The sequence below is a fragment of the Mesocricetus auratus genome, unplaced genomic scaffold (genome assembly GCF_017639785.1).
Source record: "Mesocricetus auratus isolate SY011 unplaced genomic scaffold, BCM_Maur_2.0 Super-Scaffold_6730, whole genome shotgun sequence".
Classification (NCBI taxonomy): domain Eukaryota; kingdom Metazoa; phylum Chordata; class Mammalia; order Rodentia; family Cricetidae; genus Mesocricetus; species Mesocricetus auratus.
In genome coordinates, this window is record NW_024429184.1 from 40,808,406 (window position 1) to 40,836,116 (window position 27,711).

The window sequence follows — 27,711 nt, forward strand, 5'->3', positions numbered from 1 at the left end:
AGCTTTCTACTCTTATCCTTCCTCTTAAAAATAATAAATTCTTCTATTTCCCCCTTTACCTGGAGAATTTCTTTCTATTAGATGGAATTTTTCTTTCAAAAAGCAGCTTACACTCCCTGTCTCCCCTTCTTGCCCCCATCCACATAGTCATTTTGGACTTGAACTGCAGTTAGATGGGGCTAAAATCTTGTGGTGCCAAGAAAACCATCAACATGAAATTAAGTCCCCTTTCATTTTGATATGTGTCTAGTGCAAGCTAGAAGCCCATATTATATTGTCTTTAGACCACAGCAAAATATTTCTTTAATCTCTCCTCATTACCAAGAGATGCACCTGCTGTATGTGGGGGAAGGGAGTCACTGAATTTCTACAAGAAATACTGCCTTGTTGTGGCAATAAGACTCTTCCGGCCAGGCCCGCCAGGAATGAAAACCCATGCAAAGAAGGCAGCAGATCTATTATACAAGAGTTACAAGCACAGCTGGGCAGATGACCCAGTGGATAAAGTTCTTGTTGTGCAGTCATGAAGACCCAGAGTTCAGATCCCCAGATCCTATGTAAAAACAGCTGTGGCAGTGTGAATGTTCAACCTCAGCATGCCTCTGATGGAATTCAGAGGTCTATACAAGTGAATCCTGGGAGCTGGCCTGTCTCAGACAAGACAGAAGGTAAAAACTGACACCCAAGGTTGTCTCTTGATCTTCACACACATGCCATGGCCCAAACTCACACATGAGTACTCACATACACACACACACACACACACACACACACACACACACACACACTTTTAAAAAGAGTTACAAGCAATGATGTTGCTGAGCCAGCATACAAACAGGCTTCAGGTTTGCCTGAGATACTTGTTGCTCCTAGACCCCCATAGGCAACTCAAGAAAAAGCACATGGCAGGGGCTGACAGCACTTTCTCACCTGACTAATTATATATACAAATGTCATGCTATCCCTTGTAGACCAAAAACATAAACCGTGAGTTCAAGAAGCTTGGGTCTTTTTTAAATTATTTATTAACTCTGTCTCCACCCACAAGGTCAAGAAACTTTCTGAACACCAAGGTTAAAAGTTGAAAACCAAAGTAGTCCACAATCAGCTGCTGATATCCAGAAGATGTGGGGCTGTAGGTCTCCTTCCCTGGGCTTACAAAGGCTGCGTCAGGATGGGGGTCTGGAATTTGGAACATTCCTTTGTCCCGAGACTGTGAATGCCATGAAATTGAACCATGTGGGGAGGAGGAGGAGGAGGGAGGGAGGAAGAGCCATGGGCTTTGTCTTGATGCAGCACCAACACCATCGCTGAGCTTGGAGCGGAATGCCTTTTCCATCCCCTGAGGTCTCAGCTTGCTCGGGTGAAATATTGCTGGCCTCATCACAGCCCAGCCATCGCTTTCAGCTCCATTTCTGTCAGGCATCATGGGCTAAGGAAAAGCTAGAAGGATAAACCAGGCATCTGTTTATTCAAGTGGTGTGTGTGTGTGTGTGTGTGTGTGTGTGTGTGTGTGCGCGCGCGCGCGCGCGCGTGCGCACATGCCCCCGCGCCCCCCCCCCCCCCCCCGTACTGTCTCCCAGCCCCACCTGTAGCAAGAGCAGCTTTGTCAGTCAGTAGCACCAACTGCTTCAGAGGAGCAGCGATTTCAACAGAGAAGGCAATCGCCTGTCTGCTTGCCTGAGGAAGAGTCACTCCACCAGGAGTCACTGAATGGCAGCTGTCTTATTTGTTTGTGGAGATAAAATCATATAATGAGAAATCCTTGAAAAAGAAAACCCTACACTGAATCTGTCTCTGTGCATATTGCCAAATTGTCTGCCCATCTCAGAAAGAAATTCAGTGACTCACTTTCTTGCTAATTAACAAGGCTCTGGATGTATGTCATGAATCGCCACAGACCCAGAACAGAAGACCTGCTCAACTCACTCATCTCTGTCCCTCTTGTCCATAAACTAAGCTCACCAAGGCTGGCTCATGGCCCTTTCTTACACCAGAACTACTTTCCGGAAGGTGCCAGGGATTATCTAGGCCTTCATAAAGCTGGACTGGTCTCTCTGTCAACTTTCTCATATTTAATAAAGCCATCAGTTTATGAAATCTCCTCCTCCAGAATACAAACTACTGAGGGCAAAGACCACATCTTGCTCATCTTACTCCCTGCCTCTACTTAGTTCACAAGAGTCATGCTATGAACAGTTGAACCAGATTAGTCACTTTCTGGAATTAAACACAGTTCCCACTTTGTATGTTCACTGAGCTGAGTTCAAGTCAGCAGCCTGTCTGGTGCCCTTAGTCACCTCAGTCAAGGCAATCAGAATGTCTCTGCAAAGGTTGCTCAGGGTTCCCTAGACTGACCCTGGTCCATTACTGATACTCTTAGTATTGCTATTTCATCCCCAGAGTGCCTCCATCTGAAGTACGAATGGCACGGTTTAGGCCCACTGAAAAGCAGATCCCCAGGAGGGCACAGCATCTTAATGAGAGACTTGCTTTTAACAAAAAAGTGGGAGGTGTGGTGGCTTGAGTGAGAGTGGCCCCATGAGCTCATATATTTGAATATTCATGCCCAGTTGGTGGAACTATTGGAAAGATCCTTGTTGGAGGAAGTATGCCTGGGAAGCCCATGCCACTCCCAGTTAACTCTCTGCTTCCTGCTTCTATCTCCAGACATGAGCTCTCACGGACACTCTAGCACCCTGCCTGCCTGCTGTTGTGCTTCCTGTGATGATCACGGACTCCAACCCTCTGAAACTGTAAGTCCCAGATAAATGCTTTCTTTCATAAGTTGCCTTGGTCATGATGTCTCATCACAGCAATAGAAAAGCAACAAAGATGAGAGGTAACCCTGAGAGCTGCCAGGTTGCCAGACAAGGTGAGCTGTTTAAAGAAGAGGGAGAGGGGAAGGATAGAAGGGCAGTGTACAGAAGGCTCCTTTAGGCAGTTGAGGAGCTCCTGAGCCAACCCCGGCCATCAGAGGATGCCTGTGTCCCAGGAATGGACCTGCCTCAGCATCTTGGCTTACTCCCCTGTTATCAGAAGACAGATGGTCCCCAGGCTCCCCCAGGTTACCCATCTGAGGTCACCTAAAACTGCCAAATAATCCAGGCCCAGATAATATTCCTAGGTTTGGGTTGCCTGTCTCCCTGGGGTCCTACAATTGTCTGGCCTTCATAGCCAAAATTTCCCTAAATCTGACAAAGGTCCTAAATGTTGATGAAAAACTACATTGTGCCTATAGGCCACAAAACTTGGGAAGGCAAAAAGCATATATAAAAAATTAAATATGTCCTTGAGACTAGGGAAAATTATGCCAGCTTTCTATATTTTGTGCTTCTAAGGGCCTGTAGCACCTCATATTGAGAAGTTCACAAGACAGAAATTTCTAACCATTTCCTCCACAAGTCCTTGCAGGCCATAAAACAGACCCAGAGAAGTATTCATCAGACGGTTCGAGAGGCTTTGTCCTTGCCCGCATCTGAGCCTAGCCACAAGTCCAGCCTGGTGACCTCATGTGGATAAAAAGGATCCTGACGCAAAGCCCGGAGCCAGCAAGGAAAAGCCCATACTCTATGGTCCTCACCCTACAGCAGTGAACATCACCCATTGGCCCACCACACCCAGCTGAAGGAGGCTACAGAAGATAACGACAGATGGGTCATCACCAGATCCTCCACCCCAAAAGGTAAGGCTGACATGAGCCATATGAATATGGCTGTCCTAATTTGTTCTTTTGTCTCCTCTCAGGAAAGGCCTAAGACTCCACCCATGAGCCAGGACCTTGGGTATGGCGAGTAAGGAAGACCAGAACCAGGGAGCTCTTAGTCAATCTGTCTACCCAGACCCAGTCTAGCTTCCAGGAAGATTTCTATAAGATCTTCTTTCATCCAGAGGCTACTGGTGGATGGTTTGCTTGCTCCTGGGGAGGAGCATGCCCCTGGAGCTGTGGGTCCGTGGATGAAGACGATGAGCTCTGGTCTACCCAGTACTATGCCTGCCTGGTCAAACACCTCCTGAGAGGCCAGAAGCCAGGTGGGTACCATTATGCTCGGTAGGGTTACAAAACCAAGTCCTCCCAAGAGCATACTAATCCCTTCATAGTACCTACCTGTGGTCATGGGCAATGCACTCTCATAACCATAAAGGTTAGGACCTAGCAGGAAGCCAGGTAGACCCTGGACAGTTAGGTTATATGTAATAGTCCAAATTCAGGCAGCAAATTCTCTATCCAAGCAAACTGTCTTAGGGTTTTTATTGCTGCAGTGAAACACCATAACCAAAAGCACATTAGAGAGAAAAGGGTTTATTTGATTTATACTTCCATATCACTGATCATCATCAAAGGAAGTCAGGGCAGGAACCTGGAGGCAAGAGCTGACCCAGAGGCCATGGAGGGTACTGCTTATTGACTTGCTTCACCTGGCTTGCTCAGCCTGCTTTTTTATAGAACCCAGGACAGCCAGCCCGGAGATGGCACCACTCACAATGGGATCAAGGCTCAATGGACTGGGCCCTCTCCTATCAGTCACTAATTAACAAAATGTCCTACAAAAAAAGAGAAAGAGTTAATGGACTAAATATTGCATTTATACTTCTTGCTTAATAACTGCCTTGTTATATATTTTATTATGTTAAAGTTAAAATGTTTCTTTTTATTTAGACAGAAAGAGGAGATGATGGGGGAAGTCCTTCTGTGTTAAGAGAAGCTTTTTCTTTTGCTAGCCGCTTTGGTTTATCCCCCGCCAGCCGCCTGGGCTCAGTCGCTTTCTAGTCCCCAAATAAACACACAGGAGGCTATATTCATTATGAAGCTGTTGGCCTTGCTTGTCTCTTACTGGCTAGCTCTGCTTTAAGTAATTACCCCATAATTGTTAATCTAAGTATGTCTCTTACCGGAGAATAGTTCCGGGGTCCTACCTCATGGCGTTACATCTCGACTCTCTTGTGTTTCTCCTACCCAGAATCCTCCTGGATTCCTAGCCCCTCCTATCTAGGTTTTCTATTGGCCAGACAGTACTTTATTGACAAATGCACAGGCAAATAACAGGACTTCCCCAACACTTCTGTGTATATGTCTCTCTTTGGTTAATGAATAAAGCACTGTTGGCCAATAGAGAAGCAAGATAGGTAGGACTAGGAGTTGAGGAGGATTCTGGGAAAAAGAGGCATAGTCAGTCGCCATGTAGGACACAGGAGAAGAGGTCCGGACTCTTTCTCTGATAAGAGAAGATCACATGGGAATACTTAGATTAGTAGCTATGGGTTAATAACTAAGTCAGAGCTAGCCAATAAGAAATCAAAGTAAATGGTTAACAGCTTCATAATTTTGAAAAAAGAGAGACAGAAATAAAGAAGGAAGGAAGGAAGGAAGGAAGGAAGGAAGGAAGGAAGGAAGGAAGGAAGGAAGGAAGGAAGGAAGAGAAAGAAAGGAAATGTCCTGCAGCTGGATTTTCTCTGTTGAGGCTCCCTCTTTTCAGGTAACTCTGTGCCAAGTTGGCATAAAACTATCCAACATACCAACCCATCTTGGTACCCCCACAATACAAGCTCCATAAAACAGCAAGCCCAAAAACCCTAATCTCCCTATAAATTCCTCTGGTAACCTCAAAGATAAAGGTTCAGGAGACAGCAAAAGACAGCCCCTCGGTGTTCAGGATGCTAGAAAGAATATATCATTTCCTTAACCATTCTCAACCAGGCATTTGTCAGGACTGCTGGTTGTGCCTGAACCCCCAAGCCCCCGTGTTATGTTGGGACTGGAAGAAATCAAACAATAAGTTTCTCTTCCAACCTAATAGCTGTAAATAGGACCAACCTAAACTCAACCTGGGGGACCTCTAAGGGAAAGATACCCATTTAAATGTCACCGAGAGACCCCCAAATAGTTCCTGCTATGCAGATTCCTTTTGCCATGCACAGCAGGTTAATTACAGAAACAATGGTTGAATGTGTTTCTAGGCCCCAGAGACTTGCTTGCACTATGGCTTAAGCAAGTATATATCTTGTAAATTGTGTATAATCAAGGAGAAGCCTTTCCTTCATGTCCTCATGCATATTATACACAAATGTTCATCTACAATTAGAGAAAGGACATGGCCCACCTAAATCTAGACCCTGGGCTTCTCCATGCATGATGAGCTGTCTCTATTACATCCCTGTATTGGTGAGGGCAGGTATCACGGGCTCTGCTGTAGTGGAAACTTTAGCCCTAGTTAAGGGGAACAAGCACTTTTAAACAAACTCAGTGCTCAAGTAGATAGAGACCAGGGCCATCTAGATAATTTTGCTTCCTGTCTGGATGCCCAGTTAGATTCTTAGACGAAGATGCTCTTCAGGATCAAAGAAGATTAGAACTCCTCTTTATGAGACAAGAGGTAACAGGGGAAAACTTCTCGCTTCTATGCCAATCAATCAGGAATAAATTTTTAAAGTTTAGCCTTGGTCAAAAATAACCTTTTTAAAAAAAGACATCAAAATCCTAACAATTGGTACCAATCTTTGTTCTCCTACCCCCACCCTACCCCAGGTTAACTACTCTACTTATGGCCGTGGCTAAGCTGTTAATCCTTCTACTCCCAGCTCTCACTATAGGACCCTGTTTGCTCAACTGTTTCCTTATCTATGTAAAACAGAAACTAAATTCTGTTAAGCTACTAATGCTAAGATGACTATGATTTGATTCATGCCTACAGGGACCCCGACCTTAACACAGCTGATGCCATGAGGGAAGTATCATTTAGGCCATGGAACGGAGCACATAGACAACATTACCTGCCAAAGCAAAAACAAAGACATAAACCTGAATCAAAGTCCATAGTTCTGGGGAAGTTTCTAAATGTACCAACCTTGTTCTTAGGCTTCTCTAGTTCCATTTCTGGCTAACTGTTCTTGCCAACTGAGGTGTGTCAACCCAGGATATGTTTTTGTACTTAAAAGTTCAACCTGAGAAAGGCTTGGGGCTATGCTGAGATCCCAAACACCCAGTGTAGCACTGGCCAGCAAAGAAAGGCTTTGTGTTGGCTAAAACAAATGCATGAGTAGTCTTCTAGATACCCCGCAACACAGGAGGATCTGAGCTACCCACAAAGGACAGAACAACCTGTCCTCTCTGTATTTCCCAGGAAGGTAGCCTCCCCAAGGACATAAAGGTCCTCGTGCCAAGGCCGATAAAGGACTATTCTGTTCCCTATTTCTGATTCTTTCAGTGATTTGATTTCAAAGTAGGAGAGATCTGGCAATCCAGTGTCCCCATGGTCCTGCTCCCCTTTGCACAGCAGAAATGACAGACCAGGCTGTCTGATTCAGACCTGCCTTCTTCTCAACCCTGCAATGCCCACTTTCCTTTACCCTAGAAGTCCGTCCAGCATCGGGTCTCACAACTCTGTCCTCAGAGAAAACTTGGTAACAAGGTCTAAATTCATCTGGAAATCTGACTAAAGAATTGCTCTCACCCTCCTAAATGCTCAGATTGCCATTATATTATGTGTGTGAGTGAAAGAAAATTACCTCACCTTTTCTTCCTACTCTCCTAAAAACAGTTTCTCACCTAGGCACTAGGGGAAAATAGTTCCTCACAGGGTAGTCCCCAAGCATCCGTTTCATCTTTACAGTCTATGTTCTTGCACTCTGACAAGCCATTTGTCCACATGCCCTTTACAAAGCCCCACATACAGCAAAGGCCTGATAAATGTTGACAGAAACCACTATCCACCCCTGCCTCAAGCCAGCTGCTGCCCATTGGCTCTGAACTGAAATAGGAGTAGAAACCTAGCTGGCCATATTTGTGTTACAGTATATATATATGGTCACAGCTGATTGGCTAAAATGAACATAGCCCTCTCAAATTGGACCAATCGCATTGTCTGTCCTAGGGATTTGGAACCAGCACTTAAGGGTTGCTGGGATTCCTATGTGTGTCTTGGAGTGGTAGAGAGTCGTTTTCCATCATATAAGAGAGGAGAAAGGTGGGCTGCAGTGGAAACGAACATCTAGAACACATGGACAGACAGAAGCAGATTCTGTGAGAGCCTCCCTCCTGTATGCCTCTGGTGTCTCCACTTCAAAGCCTCCTAGACAACATCCGACTGCCTATCTCTGCCTGGGAACTTTCTCCGGGCCTCCTTCAGCAGCCCTTAACTGATGATTGATAGAAATGGCATGGAAATACCCAGCCCTCTTATTTACCTCAGAAGGGAAACTCTGGGGTGTGTTCTTGAACACGGATCACTGATGAAGGACAGACATATGGTGGCATCTGAAGTCCGGAGTCATAACCGAGGAATGGGAATGATATTTATGGATCAAGATGAAGGATACTACTAAATATCCTACAACAGTCAGAACAGCCTCCATGACAAAATTATTCAGGTAAATGCCAGTGGTGCCAAGGTTGAGAAACTGCACTGAAAGGGGAAAAAAGGAAGAAAAAATATTTTAAAGTCACACAGAGCAGGGAGGCAGCTTCTGGAGTTTTCCTTTCCCAGACGCCTTCACACCCTTCTCTCTTCTCCCCTACTGGCTCTTCCGTTCCAAGAGGAAGCAGACAACTTGCCCTTGAACCTTTAACTTGAGGTCTGCTTCTAGGGAAAAAGTTTTTTCCTTTCTGATAAATTTGTGTTTCCTGACTCTAATGCCTCTTAAGATGCAAATAATTTAGAAGAACTCCAAGAGTCAACCAACAAATTATCTGAATCGTTAGTAAGATTAATATAGCACACTGTCAGCATCCCAATGCCTGAGTTTTAGCAATGAAGCTCCCACTATCCAGGAAGTCCTTCAGTCTAGGTTACTGGGATCTTACCTTCCCAGGGGATCTTTTGGTCTTTAAAACCAATGTGTGTATTTCATGAATCAAGTCACGGGGCAGGACCAGGGTGGGACAAAGGAGACAGTACCTGCAAACAGGAAGATGTGGAATGTGAGATGATCAGCCTGATGAAGAGGTAGAGAGAGGGAGAAAACACAAAGAACAGCATGGGGAAAGGAATTACAGCAAGAAATAAATGACTCTCATTCTCCTTTACGGTGAGTGTGTGTGTGTGTGTGTGTGTGTGTGTGTGTGTGTGTGTTTATACATACATACATACATACTTCAAGGGAAAGTCTCTCATCCGCTATTCTGATGTTTAATAATGTGATCAGATTAGAGAAAGTGCCTGAATCTACCCACCCCAGTCCTGCCCAATGACTTTTTATTACTATATTTATCACACTGTTCAAGATTCCACACATCTTTCTTCCCTACTAAGCATATGGAAATAGGTCACTCATGTATTTATACCACTCTTAAATTTATTCATTCAACAAAATACTGAAAGTTTTTAATAAATAAATGAACTGGAAAATTCATAAAATGCAATGATAAACAGAAATATATAGCTTTTAGGGAAAACACTCAGGAAGGTTAGAGTATAAGATTTATAATTCTAAACAGAGATAGGCAAACGTAGCTACGGTGTCTGGTAAGACTTGGCTGACCCTTGAGAATATGTAGCATTGAACATTCCAAAGTTCAGACCGGGGCTTTCTGTGTAAGGCAAAGGCGTGGGTGACAGAACGTGTATTAGTAAAGCTGTATTTACATACACAGATATGCGCATGGATATGTGCTGTGGGCACAGCAGCTCTCTACAGAACTGAACGGGCGCCAAAACTCCAGGCTTCCCACCAGGCCGAAGGCAGGTGAAGATGCTACTTCCCTGAGCTCACAGAGAGAAGCTGCCCTGGCCTTTCTGCCCCACCACTTCTCCAGAATTCTCCAAGCTGATGGGGAGGTAGAGGAAGAAGCAGCCAGCAGTATCCCTCCAGCGCATCTCCCTTCTCACAGTAATATGAAACCTTGGGGACAGTCCCCCACTCTTCCCAAGCACAGAGATCCGGAAGGCATCATGGAAAGTCCACACTCTGCATGGTGTGGAGTCGGGGAATCTAGAGTGATCTGAGATCATGAGCCCTCCTAAAAAAAATGTGCAGGCCTTCTTAACAAATCCCAGTACTTCAGATTCTCTTCTTCCCATCTCAGAAAGTGAAAGATGGATGGAAAGGTAAAAAGAGACATTCTAGAGCTGGCCTCTCAAGCCGTTCAGAGTCGTGGATCGATCACATCAATCCACAGTATTTACAGTGCCAGGTGCATTTCACCTGATCAAAATATAAATGCCCTTTCACATGTGCAGGTACACATGACCTGCTATTTAGCCTTTCAGTCACAAGGGGGAAAATACGCTTATTTGCTCAGAAATATAATGTGTAAGCCCCCGAAGCACTCCACAGAGCAACATCTGGAATTCATCACTAAAGTTATGCTGTGCAAAAAGCCACCATGAGGGGATAGGCTAAGCTTTAAAACTTACACAGAAATGGAAGGGATAAGGCAGAGAAGGTTACAAACCCATTTCCAATTTTATTTTCTTCCTAGACAACTTGCTACTATTCACTAACAGTACTAAGGTTAACAAAACTATTTTTTAATATATTGAGATAGTAGTACATACCTCTCCTCCTGGCATTGTGGCTGGGACAGAAGGACTGAGAGTTTCAAACCAGCCTGGACTATTTGGTGACTTTGAGGCCAACCTAAAATATGTAGTAAGGAAGTAGATGATAGATAGATAGATAGATAGATAGATAGATAGATAGATAGATGATAGACTTAGAAGCAAAAACTCTGAAGAAAGCTGAAATTCTTTAGAAAAATCCAAGTAACTCCTAATATATGGCTTTTTAAAAAAATATGTAAGGTGTGTGTATGTGTGTGTGTGTGTGAGAGAGAGAGAGAGAGAGAGTGTGTGTAAATGGTTTCTCCATACCTAAATCTGAAACTTGACACTATATAATAACTTCATTATAAAATAACCATATAATAAAATCATCATTGCATAATAATTGTAGCAGTCTCCTCAGGACAGCTCAGCTTCCTTGTCCTCAGTGGGGCTCATGGTACCTAGGCTATGCTGCAATCTCGGTGACCTGTGCATGCTGAGTCCTTCAGGCATTGCTCCATCCTATGCCACTGTACCTGGTGAGAGGTGTGTAGCCCAGGCGAGCACTGAAGGTGCTTTGACAGCCAAGAATCTACCTATATGCTACTCATGATGGAATATCTTATCTCCACTGTGGAGGAGCCCAGGGTATCAATAGAACATAGGAAGCCAGGAAAGGTCCAAAAATAGGACCATGAAGGCTATGATACTTCTTCCAATATATTTCATTAATTCTTTTAGAATTTAATATATGTGTATAAGGCAATTTTATCATATTCACTTCCCCCATCCCTTCTAAGTCCTCCCAAATCCACCCCATCCCCAATTTTTATGTTCTTTAAAAGAAAAAAGAAAAAACTTACTGAGTCTAATCTGTACTGCCCATAAAGGGATAGTTATAGAGTCACCCACTAGATCACGGTTGACCTGCTAGGGACCACACAACTTAAAACCAACTGACTCTCTTTCCCCTAGCAGCCATTAGCTGTCAATGGCACTTCACCTAGAGGTGGGAGTTTACAAGCCCCCCAACCCCCTTGCTAATAGAATGTTGCCTGGCTTGATCTTGTGACGGTCATGGGCAGGCATCTGCAGCTGCTTTGGTTGGTGAGTGCAGCTATCCTGTGATGTCCAGAAGACAGTCTCACCATAGTCCTTCTAAATTCTGGCTCTTACAGTATTTCCACCACTGCTTCCTCAGTGACTCCTGAGCCTGGTGGGGATGGGTACATCAGTGTCTGACTGGTGGCTGGACACTCACAGATACTTAGTCTCTGCACTTTGATCAGTTGCAACTTTCAGTGTTAACGGCAGTCCACTGCACAGACATGCTTGTCTAATGAAGGGTAGGCTACACTAATCTATGGGTACAGAGGTATGTATCTAGACAGTACTTTGATGTAAGTCATTTAACAAGAGAGTCATAGTAGGTTCACCTCTCAGGCCTATAAGCTCCCCAACAATGGGCTCTTTGTTAGATTTACAGTACAAGGCATATGGGTCCTCCTGTGGAACAGGCTTTAGATCCAATCAGAAAACAATAATTACCCTTACAACACCCATGCCACTAATGTAGCCACAGGCACTCCTTATCATGTTAGTCATTGCTGTGGCTCACAGGTTCACAGCTGGGTAAAACTACTGATAGCTCTTCTTCCCCAACAGGCTACATAGCATCCTTCCGGTAGTATAAATGTCAATCAGCAAAAAGGAAGCTTCCAAGCCAGTGCCAGCCTGATCTCTCCACATCCTATAACCAAAGTGTGTGGTGTCTCCAGCAACAGGTTTACCACCAAGGGACATGGGCTTACCATGGCATTCTGGTGCCAGCTCTGATTATTTAAAGCCTGATTGCTTTGTCTCCAAATTGTAGTCTCTCATTTTTTCAAATGATACCAATAATCATAACAACATTTAGCTGATTTCTGGAGGATCTAAATATTCAATTATCTGAATTACTGAGAATGGAGCCATAGATTTCAATAAATGTTCCCTTACCATACCTTTGATACTATATGTAATTGTTGTCCAAATTCTCATCCTCACATTTTAGTAACACCTCCTGGGGACAGATAATGTGGGTGCATGTAATTTAGCTGAAAGACTTTGGGGACCACCTACAAACTCCCAAAATTTTAGAATCTGAAGAAACCTGATAAATAGTCTAGAACAAATGCTTTCCCAACTTTCCTTTTAGACATAGACCCTGATCTTCAAACAAAAGTTATCTATGGAAGTTCTATACAAAATATATGTAACTGAGCTAACATGATGGCTGTGGTCAAGGGGGAAAGCCTAACATCACCTACTTAACTATTCATTCTCATCCATGCAGTGAATGATAGATACCCTTGAAGCATACATACAAGACTCTCCAAGTCACCAAATAACATGGTCAGAAATCCAGATGTCCACTGTATTGATCCTACTTGGTATTTAAAGAGCTGCTGCCTAGAAAGGCCAAGTCAGTACTTTAATGATAGTCAGACATGAGTAACAGACTCAAGTCTAGAACCCCAGACACTTGGAAGGTGATAATGATGTTCAGCCCTCAATGATGTCACAAATGAAAACAGAAAAGAAATCATCTATAGTGTTCTACCACTTTGGCAGCTACTTGTCTCTTCTCACCATTTTCTAATACTTACCATCCTCGTTTTAACCCTTGAGTGGCATGCATTTCCCATCCATCGCTGATCTGGTACCCACTCCAAACTTCATTCCCCACAGTAGCCACCCTCCACACCTGTCCTGTTTCTTCTCTTTCAAAACTTAGCTGCCCTCCCTGTTGCCCCTTCACTGTTCAGGGTAGATCAAAATACTGTCCAAACAACACACAAATATGTGTTTGGAACATTCACCTATCACCTAAATGATTTTTATAAATACATTTAACAAAAGTCTCCTAGAAATTCTCTTGTAAAAATAAATCTAAGAGAAAATTCAAGTTGGCCATTAGGAAGTTCTAGATTAATTATTTCAGATCATACATACTAGGCCATAGTCATTCTAGGAACACTCCACTGGCTGTATCATGACTTTGCCCGCGTCTGTGATCCCAACCACACTCTCAGCAGGGATGGTGAGATGCTCACCAAGTCCCCAGTAGTTGAGACATTACAGCTGACAGATGCCAGGAAAAAGTCAGCTCTCTTCAAAGGTGGGACCCCTCCTAGGTTACAGTGGCCCACCTAAAACCCATGTGTATGCAGGGAACACTAATTGGATGCAGTGATGCTGCATACATTTGTATATGTAGTACATGTGTGCATACATACAGTGTGGAAAAAGGACATGGAGGTGGGGTATGAGGGAAGCAACACAGGAGGTAATGGATGAGAGAGAGGAGTGGATTTCGTGCTTTAAAAGTGCAGCCATGTATAAAAGGAAAAAAATGGTCCCCTCCTAGGCCCAAAACTAGTGCAACAAAGGGATGAGACCCATGTAAAAAAGCCCCAGAGACAAAAATCAAGTAAAGCCGACTCAATTCACCGAGCTGAAAACATTCGACTGAATCCTGACTAATCCGAAGGTTAAGTTGGAAATACTTGTTTTGCTTAAGTCATGTCTCCCGATGCTCATGGTGATGTGTACCATTCTCATGCTCACAGACTTGCTCCCTCCACATATGCCACAACTGCCTGCGAGTCCATGCTGAGAATGTGGACCACGTATCACCTCCAACACACTCACTCTAATTCTTGCCAATAAAGAAAGAAGAAAAACAAGTTAGGCCCCACAGCCACCCATAGGGATTGTGGGGGAAGGGGCACAATTATCATCGTGGGAAAGCCATCTGAAAGGTATTTCAAATTTGCTAACGTTTCTAAGAGGAGAGCAGCTGGGTATCAAATGGCCACTACCCACTGGAAGTCACTCTAAACTACCCAGTCTTGAGGATTTTTGTCACTTATTCCTTCGAGATTTGACAAAGTATTGTTTTCACACCACTAATAAATACTGCAAAGTTAAAATTAAACAAAAACTGTAAATTCTGGAACTTGTCTTATCTAAATCTATGTGATCTGAAAACATTTGGCAAGGGAATCTGTAATGCAAAACAGATATAGAAAAGGTCCCAAGGAAGACCTGGGGAAAAGCCAAACTATTAATTATGTGTTAAACAGAAAGTTTCAAGCATCAGTTGTCTATGCTGTAAAGAACAAAGACAGATGTATTCCAGGGAAAGGAACAGAAAAGGTCCTTGGTCCCTTTAATGAAGTCCCTAATTTAAAGGGTATTATGGTGTGGGTTTTGTTTAGATTAGGGGAAGAATTTTTCTCAGACTAAAAAGAAGACAGCTGATGGCTCTGAAGTTTAGAGTGCCTACTACTCACACAGAGGACAAGAATTTGGTCCCCAGCACCCATCCTGTACAGCTCACCACCCCCTGCAATTCTAGTTCCAAGGGATCTGATGGTCTGCCCTGGCTTCCCCTGGCACCTGCACTCTCATGCACAGAGACTCGCATATACACATGATCTAAAAGTGAAGAAAAAAAAAGAGGACCTGGAATAGAGCAATCACTGGCACACGGAGCCCTCCCTGGGTTTGGTCCTAACAATGCAAAAATAAATTAGAAGAGTTTTAAGTTTACTGTGACCAAGAACCCAAACTAAACTTACATGAGGATTATTTATAAAAATTCCAAAAATACGTCTGTAAGATTTCCTGCCATCCTGCCCAGAAGCCCCCTTCCCACATAAGATCCACACTCAAACTATGCCTCAAAACACTTCTACATTAAATATAAATATTCAAAATATAATTATTATTATTAAAAATAAAAATAAGACAGCACGTACATTCAAAAGTAGTTGCCACACAGCGATATATGGGTGGCCTATCCCACTAGGGGAATACCAGCCACAGCGCATGTTACTCCGTGCTCTGTGCTCTCTGAATTCCTCAGACGAGGTGCTCTGTAACGGCGACATCAATCCCACATGTTGATTTGGTTGGATTCAGAATGCACAATGCTGTGACCTGCACGCAGAGGGCACGGTTTGACCCAATTTGCAAATGGAGCCTCCAAAGCCCTCAGCCTCCCACATAAAATGTAGCACCTTGCTTGTACCACCCCAGCTCAGCTCTGTATCCTTCCAAAAGCCATAACCACCCGTGGTGACACATCCCTGCACAGCACAGAGGCCCCAAAACAGCTAGCGCACTGCCCTGGGCCTATGAAGCCTGTTTTTAAGTTTGTTTGTATTTTATTTATGTGCTAAATTCCCTTGCCTCCTTTCCCTGGCGCTATCAAGTACTCCTTTCGGAAGCTGGTGCAATCGTGTTTTTCCTTCCGCATTTGCCATCCAGCTCTCGGCCACTGCCCACCGAGCCTGGGAAAAGCCAGCTGGCTCTTGGGTTCCAACTTGGCAGAAGTCACTGACCCTTTTATTCCATGCTACCTGGCTTCTTCCTGCCACAAAGAGGGCTTCCCAGAGCGGATGGGAGGCATTTCACACAGGATGAGCAATTATTTGCACCGTTTCACCACCAGGCCTCTTTATTGCTCTCCCAGGAAGGTCTGATAGAGTTCCTCCAGACAGGCAGGAAGGATGTGAACCTGAGAGTTTGTAGTCAGCTGCTTCATAAGGCTATGATTGTACCATTGATAAATCTGTGTGTGTGTGTGTGTGTGTGTGTGTGTGTGTGTGTGTGTGTGTGTGTGTGTGTGTGTGTGACTCAGGATTGTACCCAGGGCCTTATGCCATGCAAGCACTCAACCTCTATATGACCATCCTTTATAGGTATTAGGTATTGATATTTTTTTAATTTAGTCCATGGTGAAGTATGAGCAATAAAACAAGAACCTATTAGTATATGAAATCTTTCTGAAAACTGTCTTCAGACCATTATAACTTGTCACGTAGAGGCTGTGAGAGCACGGGTAAAATACTAATTAATTATTTCATATCAGGGTTGTTTTTTAAAATAATATTTTGAATCATAATAAAAATTGCATATTCACTGAAATTGGATAAAGTTTTATCAGGTAATGACGAACTTGAAAATCTATTTTCACACACATGTACACACAGATACAGAGAAAGGGAGTTAGAGAGACAGACAGACAGAGAGAGAGGGGGGGGGGAAGAAAGCTGCAACCTCAGAAGAGAAATGTCATTGTCACATAAGACCAACTTATAACACACATCCCAGAAAACTCCCAAAAAGTGCCCATTCTGCATTTGGTCTCGCTGTCAGAGGCACAGTCTCCATATTTGATTTCTAACTATAGGCTTCCCCAACCACCATCAAGAAAAAGAAACAAAATGATCAGTTCTCAATTTAATAGTCAGGACATTTTACTTACATAAAGTCTTCAAATTCATGTCAACAAGATGATAAAGTACATATAGGCATATTTTATATAGCATATAAATAAATTATAATAGAAATATTAATCCAGACTATTCAAATATGTAAGTAAATAAAGCATATAAGTCAAAAGTAAATTTAAATGTTTTTATTTTAGCATAAACATACATAAGATTAAAGACTGTTTATTAATAAAGTAATAAAGATTATGTAAGTTAAAGAGTCAGGCTTAAAAGTATGTATGTACCTATACTCAGAAAAGAGATAAAAGTAATAATGTAAATAGAGAATATAAGTAAGGCATATGAGCTTAAAGGCATAAATATATACACATATAAATGTTTAAAACAATCAATTCTGGAACTAGAGCAGTTAAGAGCATGGCTGCCCTTGCAGGGGATCTAGGTTGGGCTCCCAGCACCATGGGGTGGCTCCAGTTACAGAGCATCTGATGCCCTCTTCTGGCTTCTGCTGGCACAGGCAGGAACATGGTACACAGACATACCTGCAGATAAACGCTCACACATGAAATGAAAAAACGAAGGGGGTGTCTTAGAAGTTAGTTCTGCAGTGTCTAGATCTAGTGTTTAGATTCAGTATTTGGGTGTTTGGGGGAAAAGTGCCTCAATCCTTGGTAAACTTGGGAAGTGGGAGTCTGCCACCACATAGTCTACCAACAAACTCCCTCCTGCCCTATACCCTTTGACTGTAAAGACATAGCCAGGTCAAACATACTTTTCTTGTAAATGGCCCCTTCTAACTGCTCTATTCTTTTATTTGCTTATTAATTTGGTATACCTTTTTAGTACTAATAAGAAACTTGACATGGAATAAAACTTGCTTATGGTGTGGTTTTGTGCATCATTCAACTTTTGTAGAAAGAAAAACATTGAAAATGAACAAAAGCAAGTGATCTTCAAAAAAACAAGAAGACTATAGCACTGATAATTTGTACTCTGTATTTCAGGGCATTCAACGATGTTAGAAGGGCAACTAGTATTCCTGGAATCTCCAGTTGTTTTTCTATACATTTCTGAGGAATAACCATGGGAAATCTACTTCCCCACAGAATGGTCACAATGTTCATGACTTTGGAGTTTCAAATCAAACTTGAACCTATCGGGAGTTTAACTTTGTTTATGCTCAATGATATATAGTTTCCTGTTTATAAGAAAAAGAAAAGTTCTTAAAAACTCAAAAAGCTTCTTGGACTATGAATCCCTTTCACAAAACAACATTTTGATGATTTGAGGATAAATAAATCTGAAACATATGATTAAATTTCCATTAAAATGCACATGGCTTTAAAAATTATGAGGAACTCTATCTGGGGGACAAGCTGTATGCTTTGTTCACCCCAAAGTACTTGAGAAGTATTTCAGTGCCTTCACATGGTCACCAAGTTTCCCACCAGCACGTAACACACCTTTCTCTGTTTTGCATGCCATGCTCTCCATATTATCGAGCCATTCATCACCCAAGAGCCTTGCTACAGAAAAAAAAAGTGCCAGCAGGGCCTTCATCTGGCCAATGGCTATTTCCCCTCAGCCTGCACCCTGAACCCCCAGGTGGCCCACTCCCTTTGTGGGGAATGGGTCCAGCTAGGACATGCTAATGCCAGGGCTGCCCTGGAGAGCTGGCTACTCCTGACTGCTCAAAAGACAGAGAGACTCATGCCCCCATCTAGTCTCTTGGAAGACTCCTTCTCCACCATGAAGGGAAAAATTAGAATTTCCACGCATTTCTTAAAGTGTCAATTTTTGTCATTTGTCTCTCTTTACCATACTCCAACCTAAACTCCCCTTTGGTTTGCTTCCACAAATACTGGCCATAAATCAGAGAAGTACTGTAAGACCATAGGTCTTGTTTTCAACTAAACACAGGAAGCAGGGGGAACAAGAGGTAAGGATCCAAAATGTACTTATTTTCCTAAGGTGCATGTTCCCAATGACACCCCACTCTTCTCTACTGAGTAGTGCAAACTCAAAGGAGTTTCTGAAAGTTACCGCTGGTGTCTCCAGGTTCTCTGGAACCTGCTACAAGTGTGTAAGGGAAACAGGGCTTCATGGGACTATCTTCTCTAATCTGCATACCCATCCTATTTTGTAGACAAGGAGAGTGAGACCCAGAGAAGCTGAAATGATTCACAGGAGGCATTTAGTTGGTACTCTTCCCTAAGCCTGGAACCAGAGCTATCATCACCACACCAGGCTTGATAGCAAGAAGTTTCTGTGGCTATTCTGAGTGAAAAGACAGGAATTTTCAACTAGATTCAAGTAAACTTCCCCAGCCGCCTGCAGCAAAGACAAGAACAAAACCTGGAGAATATGTGCAACTCAGTGACACACGAGGAAATACTTTTGACCTGGGAAAATAGGGTGTAAATTATCAGACACAACAGCAAGTCTCTTTCACAATTAAGTCCAATGTCATAAACAGAGGTGACTTTTCAGCAATGAATGGATGGCACTTGGACCCTGAACCATGCCAGGCATCACTGAAGAATGATAGTAGTCACAGAAAAATCACATCTGAGCTTTTAAAATAGTGATGTGTGTGTCTGTCTCCTCGCACACAGCTTGCATGCTTGCATTAGGAGGCAAGAGGAAAGTTACCTAATTCCTGCTTGGGAAAAACTCTCTGCAGTGCCCTCTGGAGTTCAAAGTAGAGAACAGAGCCCAAGTTGCTGATGCCAGAAAGCCCAGGAGGGCAAAGACATTTCTAAGTCTGTGGCACATGACTTGCAGGTTAGAGCCCTTAACAAATGGAGATTTACTTTTTCAAGTAACTACTTACAAAATTGGTTGAGTTTAGGTAAAATAAGCCTATTTCACTTTCAACATCTCTAGAAATAGCTATAAATACCTTTCCCCCTGCCCCCCGTGCCTAGAATGCTAATCATGCGTTGGCTCTACTATTTATGACTATATAATACACCATTCCAATTAGTGACTAAAAACATTTAGTGACTAAAAACAATTACTGACTAAAAATTGATAATTTTTCATCTGTCAGGATTACGCCTAAGCTGAGAAAGTTTCCTCATCCACATGATTCTGCCTGAAGCTGTGGTGATCTAGGGGCCCAAGTGAGCAGAACTATCAAACTCAGAAGGCTGCAGTTGAGGTCATCTTTTGACCAGAGAACCCACGGTGGCATCTCATGGCCACTACATTCCAAGTGGAGGCATCTTGAGGGCAAACATTCAAGGAAGAGACCAGGTAAGGCTAGCCTAGAACAAGCATACCCTCTCCCGCATCCTGTCCATCTATCTGTTCAGCTGACTCAGTTCAGATCAAAGGGTACAGAGAAACAAAGCCGCCTCTTAGTAAGAGGAATGACAAAGAACACGCGGTACCTCCACTCCACAGAGCCACCGTCATTTCTCCTATATTTTCTCACACTTATAGAAGTAGAGAGTCACACTAGTGGTGATTCGTCAACTCTACATAAAACCATCACTGTAGAGGTGTGGCTCCTTGGGGGGGGGTGAGGGGGGCTTCTTCATAAAGAAGAACTTGTGATTTATCAGAAGTATAGCACCAATTTGTCACCCCTTTCCACATCCAGGGGCTTTGTCAAGTGGCTTGGCAATACTCTCCACTCCAATTCTGGGCTCATTCACTTGAGTTAGTTACCTTGGCCAATGAGATGTTAGCAAACTGTAGTGTAATAAGACTTTAAAGAATTTCACAATAAGGCTGCCCTGCCCTCCTGCACTCTGTCAACTGCACATCTGGCCCTACCTGGCTCACCTGTTAGAAGGCAAGATTAGTGGCACAAGCATTTCCCCCTGTCTCAGATCATGACCACCCAGCTAATCAAGCAGGTTTAGAGAAAGCCCGGCCAAGAGTGCCCTCTAGTCTATGCCTGGTTAACTTCACAATGAGCAACATACATTATACAATTATTTCTGAGCATAACATAATTGTAGCAATAGATAACCAATAGAAACAGAATAACGAAGCTGGGGATGTTGTGAATGGTTGAGGTGTCGTTCAAAAAACAGAGGCAATCAAATGACATATTTTTATTGTTTGCTATGTGGAGTTTTTTAAAAATCACATTAATCGGACTATGGGTATTCCAATGACTCACAAATGTGACTCATTTGCAATAGAGGATCATTTAACACCAAGAAAATGGGATTATATACAACTTGTGATGACAACAGGAAAATGCAAAAAAAAACCTCATTTGGTTCTGCTGGAATCTGTCACATCCATGGGCACTTGGTGCTGGGCTGATGTCGCTCAGCAGAGCCCATAGCAAAATGACAAATGGGACCACTGAGGGCTTGTACACGAGGGGAACTCTGGCCCTTGGCTGTGGTTCATTAACAAGATTGAGGTTTCCCCTTGAAAGCCTGGGCAGCAGCTTTGCGAGACTTTCCAGGGTTTTGTCCTGAGTTTAACAGGCAGATGGAAAGACTCTTTTTGTCTGTGTTTGGCTGTTTTGCAAGTTTTATCCACTGAGCTTATTTATTTTCTTTGCAATAAATTACAAGCACAATGTGTGTGCATATAATATATGTGTATAAGTCTATTACTATATACACATCTGTGTGTCTAAATACACATCCATCTCAATCCATGTGAGTATACTTGAGTAAGTCCTACAGGAGCTATAATAAATAATGTGAAATGCATGAAGCCCTTAAAAAGGTAATAGTCCATGATTCACATTGTCTGTGAAAGTCTCCTTGCAGGTGCAGTTTTACAGACATTGCTATCTTTTCTTTCCAGCAACAGCCTCTGTTATCATGATGACTGTAAATTGTCTTCTTATGCAACACACCGCTATGAGCTTATGCAATCCAATTTTAACAAAAGATTTTCAGCCATGGATGGCTTTTTTCCATTGCAGATATGCCCCCAAAATGTGTAACACTGTGATATATAAGCAAAATTACAGTGAGTCATAAATTTGGGACCAATAAAACAAATTGAATTCTCATGGTAACATTAAATTACTGCCTTTTAGTCCTCTTGCTTTCATTTAAAATCCATAATTAAATAAAATATGCATACAGTCACACCAGTGAACAAATGGTTATGGAACCAGTAACAGAAGAGATTCACATTTAGTTTCTCGGGCATGACAGATGTGTTCTATTTGATACATGGTGCTCAAGGTCACATAAATAAATGTGAACACAAATGGGAATATAAAGGAGCTACAGATATAAATTACTAACAGAACATACACTTTGATCCTAACCTTTTTTTCAAATACCTAAGTGACACTATGGAACTGCAAATGTGTATACTAACTGTGTGACAGCTAGGTTCATGCACTTTGATTACAGGTCCTCTTTTGTAGTATCTAGATAACACCCAAATCTTTTTAACTTCAAAGCATCCTTGTGGGTAGACCTTCTCACAGATTAACAAGTGGAGCTAGAACTTTGGACACTCTGAGAAGTATTCAAGTGGAAGGAAGAGTTGAGAGAAAATGGAAGATGATCCACTTCTAAAGACTTTAGCTTTAAGTTGTGCTTAGTGGAGAGTCATGTTCTCTATGGAGCAATGTAGAAGCCTATATTGGAGAGGATAGAAGAAACTGACCAAAATATATTGAGGGTTTTTCACGGGAAAAATACCTATTTCTGGGTGGGCTATGTACTCACAAATTCAAAAATCTTTAGGACAAAACAATATTCCAGGAAGTCAGGGAGACAATTTAAAAAGTAAGAGTGCTTACTGAACAAGAGTTCAAATCCTCAGTGCTTGCATACAAAACCGGCTATGGCTACAAATGTACCTGTAACCTTAGCAGTATAAAGAGTGGAGACAGGAGGATTGCTGGGGCTGGCCGCCCCCCTAGCTCCAGGTTCTATGAGGAACCCATGCTTCCCAAGGAAGCAAGGCAAAGTGTGATAGAACATGTCACTTGACATCCTATTGTGGCCTCTGCATGCACGTGCGCACGCACGCACACACACACACACACACACACACACACACAATTTATTCAAAATTATTCAAAACCTGAATCATTTCCAAACAAAAGTTAAAAAAATTAAACAACCATCTGGGCATCTGTGATTTATACTTTTTTTCCTTTTAAGGAAAGAACCAAGAAATCATTCATAACCAAAGGAGATTTTTGTAAGAGACATTCATTCCCATGCTTAACTTCAATGCTGAAGTTTACCCTCAGTTTGGATGCAGGGAAAACTCTTTTTCTCCCTTAGGTTACTCTTTCCTGGTGTGTTCATATTGGCAACTACCTCATTTCTGGCTCATAAAGTTGAGGACATTAGGGTTCTATCAAAGACTAACAGCCATAGTCTTTTACTGAGCACCACAAAGGTTCTAGGCCCTGTGTTATGTGAGTTACCTCTTCATCTCCCCTAAATCTGCCAGCACTACTCCAAATCTGTGCTATGCCCCTTGAAGTGAGTGAGGAATTGAGACTCAGAAGAGTCATAGAGACATTTGAGGACAGAATGGACTCTGGGAAGCAGCAATGGTTGATTAAAATACAGACCTCTCTACAGTAAGGTGGTTTCTAGAACATTCTACAAAGGGGAGAAAGGCCTGGTGCAGAGGAAAGAAAAAAGTATCTCCAGCCAACCTGTATAGAGAGAGGAAATACTGCCTCCTCATCTCCAAACTGAGCTCCTGCACCATCTCCTCCAGCCACTCCCATCCACCGCCCAGCATCCTAGAGGGCCAGCACGGACTTCCCATAATCCCCATAAAGTGAGCCCATGCCCACTGTAGGCGACTGACACTCTGCCTCCCTATCTACCTGAAGGTGCTACGCATGTGCTCAGTGCCATCCTTTATTGGTAAAGTATTTCCAACTCTTACAAAGAATTTGGAGTTGGGTTTGGACAAACCTTAAAGACATTTTGCCCTGAGCTTTTTCCCATAATTTTAAACCTAAATGTATTTTATGAGAAACTTAATCCGTATGTTTCTGATTAATTTGTAAGAGCTATTTGATGTCAAAGGGCCTTTTAAGTTTTTATAAGCCTTTTAAGGACTTTCACTTGGAGATATTTTGCCAGCAGAAAATGAGCTTAGATCCCCTATCGCTTCAGTTCAGTCCCAACCGCAACGACAGGATCTGCCTGAAGTCTCCTCCTTGCTACTCTACACAGATCATCTACAGCTGCCCCAGATATAATGAACTCATCACTCAGTCCTTCACTTACAGCTCCCAGTGAGATAGCTCTTATCACAGAAATGGAATGGTAGTTGAGTTCCATTGCCAAACGCTTAACTCACAGTTTAGCCTATGTCTACAGGCAGCTACCAGAGAGACCCTGGTAATGGGCAGTTAATCTACTAACATCTTCAATCCTCACACAAAGGTCAAAGGCTTTGTTCTCATCATTTATGATTATTTTTTCACTGACCATCTGGCTTCCACCCTCAGCTTTGTAACTTACAAGCTATCTCATCCTAAACAAATCATTTATTTCTGAGCCCCTTCGCTACAAACTAAAAAAAAAAAAAGGAATTTATAGTCATTTTAAAAATTAAAGATATAGCATCTATTAATGTTTTAAATATGTTACAGAGTAGTTCCCAAATTTCAATCTGTGGATGGGATGAGGAGGCATCAGAGAAATAGAAGGAAGGAAAGGAAAGAATAAAACCTTTGCTTTGTCTTGCACAGAACATTGAAATCCTATGTAGTTTCTGGACCTACCTCCAAAAGTCTGCCTCTGCCTATCTGCAAGAGGGCCTAGAAGATGCATTTTTAATAAGATTTTTGGGTATACACAGTGCCTCGGGACCACTTTGAAAATGATAATTTATGGTAATTTAAGGGGAAAGGAAAGAATAAAATGCAGTATCGATTATACTGAGGTGGCAGGGGAGACACTTTGAAGATGTTGCCAAGTCAAACAAAGGGAGATCGTGAAGCACCAGACAGAAGCAATGCAGAGCAGCTTCTGGACACACGATTTTACTTCTCAGTAGAGCAGGGTAAATACTTACATAGAAGTAAATCGTGAATACAGTCTAATTAATGGTCAAAATAGATCCAATTCCTCGTACACTGCTGGATGCAAGCTGTTACCACTATTATCAAAAACAATATGGAGATTCCTAAGGAAATTAAGACTACAGATACAAAGTGGTCCACCATCCCCTCTCTTGGTGTCACACCTAAAGGAAAGAAAATTGCCACCTCCAAAAATAGCCATGAGCTCCAGCCCTAACGGTAGCACACCTCACAGCATCCATATTACAGAAACAGGTGTCTATGTGTGTCCAAATATTATTCAGCCTTAAGAAAGGATGAGATACAACACAGATAACCTAGGGGACATTAACAATCAAAATAAGCCAGACAGTAAGAAAATAGTTTTATTTAAACAAAATCCCAAAGAAGAAAAAACCTGTAAACACACAGACACAAAATCAGCCCTTTGTGTGGCCCTGGCCAGAGACTTCTTTAATCACCTGTCTTCCTAGTTGCTCTCCCATGCTCCTCTGGCTTACCTCTTACAAGTCACTTTGGACAACTGCTCCTCCTGAATGGGTTCCAGCCCCCCACATTCCTCAAAGCCACAGTCAGCCATAACCCAAGGGGAATCAGGAATATTCGATCAGGGCAGAGACATTGGTTCTGCTCTGATGTAAACTGCTGACATACAGCATAAAATCCTGATAGTCACACACTAAAGATCACAAAAGAGAATGCAGATGCTTTAAATGGAAGGTGATAATTATGAAAATGCATGTTGTGCATGCAATTTTGACTGATCATAAAGAACTAGCATAAATTCAAAGAGGCCATGACCAAAATCTATAAAAAAAAAAAACATCATGAATCAAATTAAGGGGAAGGTGAATGAGTCCTGCTGAGTCTTGTAGTGGTTGACTTAAACCTGAGCTTGAACTAGTAAAAATGTACACCACCTACTGAAATATAAGATTCCAGGGTATTGTTTAAACCTGAGGAGCTTGTGCTCAGGGAAAAGAAAATTTTGGAAGTCCTAGTTCACAAAATAAAGATTAAACTCACAGAATGCACTACAAAGAAGCGATAAAAGGTAAAAATACAAATTACGTCCCAAAGGATTTAAAAAATAAATCATGACCGACTAAGCAAGAAATAACTGTGAGGAAAATGTAAGCTGAGACTAGGTTTTAATATTTCAAGACTTCCTTCTATGGAGAGGAATTCCAAACAGGGTGACTCTCAGTCAGTATATCTGAACCTGAGGTCGTCTGAGCAGGAGGACAGCATCTAGAAGATCCATGACGTTCAGAGAGATGAAGTAAATAAATATATCAAAGATCATGGGGACTAGATCTCTCCATAATGTGGACAATGGAAAAACTAGCATGAGTTATATAGCACATGACTAGAATTGAAGGCAGCTGTGCAAATTGATCATTTCCAATATAAAGATGTGTGTTTAGGAATAAACCATACAAGTGTGTCCATATGTGTTTATGAAAACATGTTTCTAGTTCTGTCTTCTCAAAGGACCTTGGAACAGCTACAGTAGAATATCTGGTATTGGAATATTAACTTCTCTGTCGCTCTCTACAAAAATAAAAAAAAGAAAGAAAAGAAAGGGCCCCAAGACTAGATAGGAGAATCCTGGAACATCTTTTTATTTATTTATTTCTTTTTTGGTTTTACGAGACAGGGTTTCTCTGTTTTGGAGGCTGTCGGTCCAGCCTGGCCTCGAACTCACAGAGATCCGCCTGCCTCTGCCTCCCGAGTGCTGGGATTAAAGGCGTGCGCCACCAACGCCCGGCTAATCCTGGGACATCTTAAACAAGTAAAGAGTTACCCAGAGAAACCAGCTAGGTCTGGAATAGTTTGAGAATCAGAACAAATAATGACAATAATGAATTAACACATTCAATAAAACAGAAACTGGGTCATCCACATTCACATAAATAAATGAAAAAATACAGAGAGACCAAAAAGAGTCTTCTTTGCAGCAGGATGGCAACTAAGTATTGGGGGGAAAAACCTGTGGAACTATAAAATCACCATTTGACAACCATAACAGCAATAGCTAATTGAAACAACAAACTAATTGATTCTGGAAAATTAGTTGATATAAGTACAAGGAATGGAATTTACTGAGTTTCAAAGCTTCTGCCCATAAAATTCTTACTGATTGTGTGTGTGTGTGTGTGTGTGTGTGTGTGCAAGAGAGAGGGGGGAGGGAGAGGAGAGAGAGAGAGAGAGAGAGAGAGAGAGAGAGTTCTAACATGGAAGAAAGTTGGCAAATACCATCTTCACCAAATTATTCATGTTAATAGCACCAGTGAAGAGGCAATCCCATCCTATGCCCCATGCTATGTGATCCAATATGAAGAATACAGACTCGCTTCTGTGACATCCAGCCAAAAGTAAATAACACAAGTCTAACCCACTAAAATAAAACAAATAAACAAGAAACTACTGGGAAAAGTCAGATTGAGTAATATTTTACAAAATGACTGGCCTTTAATCTTTCAAAAAAAGTCAAGTTCATGAGAATCACAGAACACCAAGAAACTGTTCCAGACCAACTAGAAAGATGCTTTCTTTTTTCCATTGTGTAATCTTGTTCATTGTATATTTCTGGCTTCTTTATTAAAAATCAGTTGTCCATAGACATGTGGATTTACATCTGGGTCTTCAATTTGACTCCATTGATCAACCTTTCTGTTTCTATGCCAATACCATGTGGTTTTTATTACTATTGCCCTGTGGTGTAACTTGAAATCAGGGATAGTGATACCTCCAGCAGTTCTTTTATTGTTCAGGATTGTTTTAGCTATCCTGGGTGGTTTTGTTTGTTTGTTTGTTTTTCCATATGAAGTTGAGAATTTTCCTTTCAAGTTCTGTGTTGGAATTTTTATTGGAATTGCATTGAATCTCTAGATTGTTTTTAAGATGGCCATTTTTACTATGTTAATCTTACCTATTCAGG

The 27,711-nt window shown here is 42.1% G+C and overlaps 1 long non-coding RNA gene across 3 annotated transcripts in view; it reads right to left on the minus strand.

Annotated features, from left to right (window-relative positions):
* Window positions 1-1,007: 1,007 nt before the first annotated feature.
* Window positions 1,008-27,711, minus strand: part of LOC110340148 — a 44,145-nt gene continuing 17,441 nt past the window's right edge. Inside the window, exons 1-5 of one of the 3 annotated variants that reach the window (XR_005875261.1) lie at window positions 12,848-12,994; window positions 10,494-10,575; window positions 8,801-8,894; window positions 8,185-8,402; window positions 1,008-1,443 (exon numbers count right to left, since the gene is read on the minus strand). This is a non-coding gene — a long non-coding RNA (uncharacterized LOC110340148). Of the gene's footprint in view, window positions 1,444-8,184; window positions 8,403-8,800; window positions 8,895-10,493; window positions 10,576-12,847; window positions 12,995-27,711 lie in introns of those variants that run through there. The other 2 variants (XR_005875265.1, XR_005875262.1) reach the window with 2 other exon arrangements.